At 47.2% G+C, this 5,101-nt stretch overlaps 1 pseudogene; it reads right to left on the minus strand.

Annotated features, from left to right (window-relative positions):
* Positions 1–1,046: 1,046 nt before the first annotated feature.
* On the minus strand, positions 1,047–3,211 carry LOC132229410 (granzyme B-like; annotated as a pseudogene).
* Between the last annotated feature and the right edge of the window lie 1,890 nt (positions 3,212–5,101).

Below are 5,101 nucleotides of genomic sequence, written 5' to 3' on the forward strand. Positions count from 1 at the left end.
CTGCACTCAAAACAGGGCTGACAGGCAGTTGAACTAGGCCTGGGAGTAATGAAAGGCCTCCTGACCTTCCCAGGCTTTTATTCTATTTGATTTGTAGGGGGCAGTGCTGCATGGGGTGAGCTACACCTTTCCACAATCTTTCCACTGATTTCTGGAGACGTGGCCCCTTACCCTAGAGCAGCGGTTCTCAACCTGTGGGTCGCGACCCCTTTGGCAGTCGAACTATCCTTTCACAGGGGTCGCCTAAGACCATCTTGCATATCAGATATTTACTTTATGATTCATAACAGTAGCAACATTACAGTTATGAAGTAGCAACGAAAATAATTTTGTGGTTGGGTCACAACATGAGGAAATATATTTAAAGGGCTAGAAGGTTGAGAAACACTGCCCTAGAGCTTGGTTTTGGATCCTACATCCAATTTCTGGATTTTTTTTTTGTTGCTGTTGCATATTGGCATTGGGGCTGCGTGGGGGAGGGTGTAAGTGTGGCTTGACGTAGGAGGATAATGTGGATGAGATAAGAGGGTCCTCTAGAAGAGGGTCACTTTTGGGAGGACATGTGTCTCCCTTTTCCTGATGGAGCTTGCATTCTGCCTGGCAGGGGAGCTGGCAATGGGAGGAGTATTGGGAAAGAGCTGGGTAGCAAGGCAGCATGAATTTCATTCTTGATGTGGAAAGTGAGGTTCACTGAAGGGGGAAGCTCAAACATGAGAAATGTGAACGGATGGTTGCCAGACACACAGTGGGTAACTAGCACTGCAGGCAGAGAGAGAAAAGACTGAGCTGAGCTGTCTCCTGGCCCGGCCCTCCTCAAAACCCTAAGGGTGAGTGGTCTCTGTTAGGAGCAGCGTGGTAAATCAGGGACAGGGCAGGCCTTGTCACCTTCCTAGGACTGGGGTTTTCAACTTGAATCTGATGGTCTTTTTTTTCCTCCTTCAGGAAGCCTTTACCCACCAACAGCTGTGGGACAGCCTCTCCTCTCCAGAGACTGGGCAGTGGAAAAGCTGAGGACACAGGATATGGCTAGTTCCCACTACTTCAGGTCACCTGCAAGCTTGGTTGTGCCCAGGGCTGGGCATGGACAATGTTGTTGATCTCAATTTAAAAGCAGATTGATACTTTTCTGGGTCCCCCACACAGATCTCTGTGTCTCTGTTGTAACAGCGTCTGTAGCAAGAGATGCACTGCTCATCCCGTTGGATTTCCAGCTCTACCTCATGCAGTGTGGCTGTGGTGTTGTTCAGGTCGAGTCGCCCCCAGCCGGCCACCATCCCTGGCTTCACCTGCTCTCCCCTCCTGGGCAGCCTGAGGAGACTCATGGTGGCAGTCAGGGTGGCCTTCCTCTGCAGCTGAAGGCAGAGGACAGGAGTTCTCATTGAGCAAGGGCCCAGGGACTCCAGGAAAGGGGTCACACTGGGAAGGAAGAACTCAGGAGATGAGAAACCCCAGGCTTAAGGTGTGCAAGAGCCAGGGGAGTGATGAGCCCTACCTGCAGCAACATGATGTCATTGATTTTGGGATGATAGTTTGACTGGCGGATGGCTGTTTTCACTGTGATGACCTCCGTTCACGCTTTCTGATGTTGTGGGCGCCCAGGAGGACTGTGATGGACCTGCATAGAGACAGCCAGGGACGTGGAGGCTCAACAGATACAGCCCAGGGGCTTGAAAGGAAAGAGGACAACTGTGGGCAGTGCAGGATTGGAGTGGAGAGGAATTGTAGGGGATGGGGCTGGTAATGGAGCATGCCTGTGCCCTGTGCTGGTGGCAGCTCAGGCTAGGTGTCATTTCCTGGAGCAGATCTTGGGTGCTCAGTCATACCCTGAGCTTGCCTGTGTCTAAGCAAAACCATAAATATCTCACATTTGTACCCTGGCCTCCAGGGCACAACCTTGGCCTCCTTCCTAAGCCCCTGTGATCAGTCTCTCCAGTCTTCAACAGGCCACTTGCATCGACCTGTCCCTGTCTTTCCAAAGCTGACCTGTCCTCTGAAGTGCTCCTCTGTGCCCCTAGGTCTGCAGCCCCTGAGAAGAGGGTTCCCTGTGCAGTGCCTTCAGAAGGGTGGGGCCCAGGCTGCGCTCCTCACCTTCCCCAGCAGTGAGCTGCTGTCAGCACAAAGTCCTCACGCACAAGGAAACCCCCACATCTTTTTCTGTCTGAAATCCTGATCCGAAGAAATGCCATGTAGGGATGAGAGTGAGGCTTGACCTCATGACCCCCGATGATTTTCCCTGCAAGGAAAATTCTACTGTGCCTGCTGTGCCCATGGAGCCAGAGGCTGGAGAGAGGGACACTGGGAAGGACAGGGGCAGGCGGGGAGGACTTGGGTGGCAGATAGTGATGTCTGCAGTCATCAGCCATAACCAAGAAGACGTCCTGCAGGTTCCTTGGGCAACATTCCTGGCTTACTACCCAACATTCCTGACCCTTGAGACTGAGATACTCAGTCTGACAAAGAGAAGAGCAGTCCTAATCCCTTCATTCCTGTTGCAGCCATGCATGTGGGCAATGGGATTTGTGTCTGGAACAAGCAGTTTAGTGCCTGTAGAGCATGGAAAATCCTTCCTCCCATGCTCCTTGGTCCTCTCCCTTCTTTTGACCACACTGAAGCGATTGCTGGTTTGTACTATTCAGAACATTGGGACTGAAAAATTACCAGAGAGAACTTGAGATCAAACCAGCCTGCGGGGACAAGGATGCCACCAACTTTGAGATCAACTGGATCCTCAGCTTCTTTACAAAGCTTGGAGAAGGGGGTGGAGATTGAGGATAGATTTTAAGACATTGAGTTAGAACGTTAGTGGGCCTTGCTTTGATTTTGGAAGCCTGTCCCCTTTGCCAAGCTGCCATTTCCTGTGGAATTATTTCTCATTTCCAGTGTTCAACCTTCTTCCGGGTGCTTTTGCAAAAGAGCCCACTTTCCAGATGGCAAGGGATGGGGAGAGCACCCACGGGCCCTCCTCAGGAGCAGCCCTCTGCCCTGCCATCCTGCTGCTTTCACTCAGTTTCAGACTTTGAGGGAGGTGGTATGTAGAGTTGAGAAATCGCCTGGGGATCGACCAGAGCCAGAATGTGTCTGAGCATATGTAGCATGTGAGCAGGGCGCTGCCAGTGTTGCATGGCATTGGGCTTCTGGTGGGGGTCAGTCACACACCTGCCTGTGCCTTGGGAACCAGAAGAAAGGCCATCGGGGGCTGAAGTAGCTGCATCTCAGAGCTGTTGGTGCTTCCTCCTGGTCTTCTGAGCCCAGGGCTCTCTGATGATGTGGCCGTTATCATATAGGGCTCTCTCTGAGTGTGTCACACAGCTGTGTGATCAAGTTCTTAGGCCTCAGTGCACTAAGGGCTTAATCATGTCAGCACAGGCAGCTCTTGACTCAGTGGTGATGATGCCAACTGAAAACAGGAACCACAGGTTATTGATATGGTGGTTCATGATGGTGCATCAGCCAGTAGGAGGTGCTGAGCCCCAGAAACTTGAGTGTCTTAACACATGCAAGGACCCCTCATGTCCTTGGAACTCTCTTGACAAAACAATCAGTGATCAGATAAAAATTGTGAGGACTCTATTATCCTAAACCCCAAACCAGATAAAGACATGACAAAGAAAGAGAATTATAGGTCAATACACTTGATGGACATAGATGCTAAAATCCTCAACAAAATATTCACAAATGCATCCAGCAGTATATTAAAAAGATCATACACCATGACCAAGTAGGATTTATTTCATGGATGCAAGTCTGTTCCAATACTTGCAAATCAATAAATATGATACATCACAGAAGCAAACTGAATGACAAAAATCACATGATCATATTAATAGATGCAGAAAAAGCATTAGACAAAATCCAACATCCATTTTTCATAAGAACTCTTAGAAAAGTGGGAATAGAGGGATCATAACTCAACATAAAAAGGCCATATATGACAAATCTACAGTCAATATCATACCCAATGGACAAAACCTAAAATTTTTCTTCCTAAGAATGGGAACAAGATAGGGATGTCTGCTTTCACCACTCTTATTCAAATAGTTCTGGAAGTCTTAGCAACAGTGATTAGACAAGAGGAAAAAAATAAAGGCATCCAAATTGGAAAGGAGGAAGTGAAACTCTCATTATTTTCAGATGTCATGATTTTGCACATAGAAAACCTTAATAACTCACCAAAAAAACTTTGATTTAATAAATAAGTTTGGCATTGTAGCAGTATACAAAATTAACACCCAGAAATTGATGGCATTATTTTTGCAATTTATAAAATCTTTATTGTTGAAAGTATTACATAGGTTCTCCTTTCTCCCCATTAACCTCTTCCAGCCTGCTCCCGTCCTCTCCCCCATCTAGGTCCTCACCACCCCGTTATCTGTGTCCACGGGTTATGCATATATGCATACAAGTTCATTGGTTGCTCTCTTCCCACCCACCTTCCCCTGCCTGCCCTCTGAGTTTCAAAAGTCTGTTCATGCTTCTATGACTCTGGGGCTATTTTTTATCATCAGTTTATTTGGTTCATAGATTCCACATTTGAGTGAGGTCATGTGATACTTGTCTTTCTCTGACTGGCTTATTTTGCTCAGCATAATACTCTCCAGTTCCATCCATGCTGTTGAAAATGTTAAGAGTTCTGTCTTTTTTATTGCCACGTAGTATTCCATTGTGTAAATGTACCATAGCTATTTTATCCACTCAACTGCTGATGAGCACTTAGGCTGTTTCCAAGTCTTAGCTATTGTAAATTGTGCTGCTCTGAACATAGGGGTGCATATATTCTTTCTGATGAGTGTTTCAGGTTTCTCAGAATATATTCCTAGAAGTGGGGTCACTGGGTCAAATGGGAGTTCCATTTTAAAATTTTTGAGGAAACTCCATACTGTTTTCCATAGTGGCTGCACCAGTCTGCATCACTACCAGCAGTGTGCTAGGGTTCCCTTTTCTCCAGAACCTCACCAACACTTGTCATTGATTGATTTGTTAATGATAGTCATTCTGACAGGTATGAGGTGATATCTCACTGTGGTTTTGATTTGCATCTCTCAGATGATTAGTGACTGATAATTTTTTCATATATCTCTTGGCCTTCTGCATGTCCACTTTG

The sequence above is a fragment of the Myotis daubentonii genome, chromosome 1 (assembly GCF_963259705.1).
Source record: "Myotis daubentonii chromosome 1, mMyoDau2.1, whole genome shotgun sequence".
Classification (NCBI taxonomy): Eukaryota; Metazoa; Chordata; class Mammalia; order Chiroptera; family Vespertilionidae; genus Myotis; species Myotis daubentonii.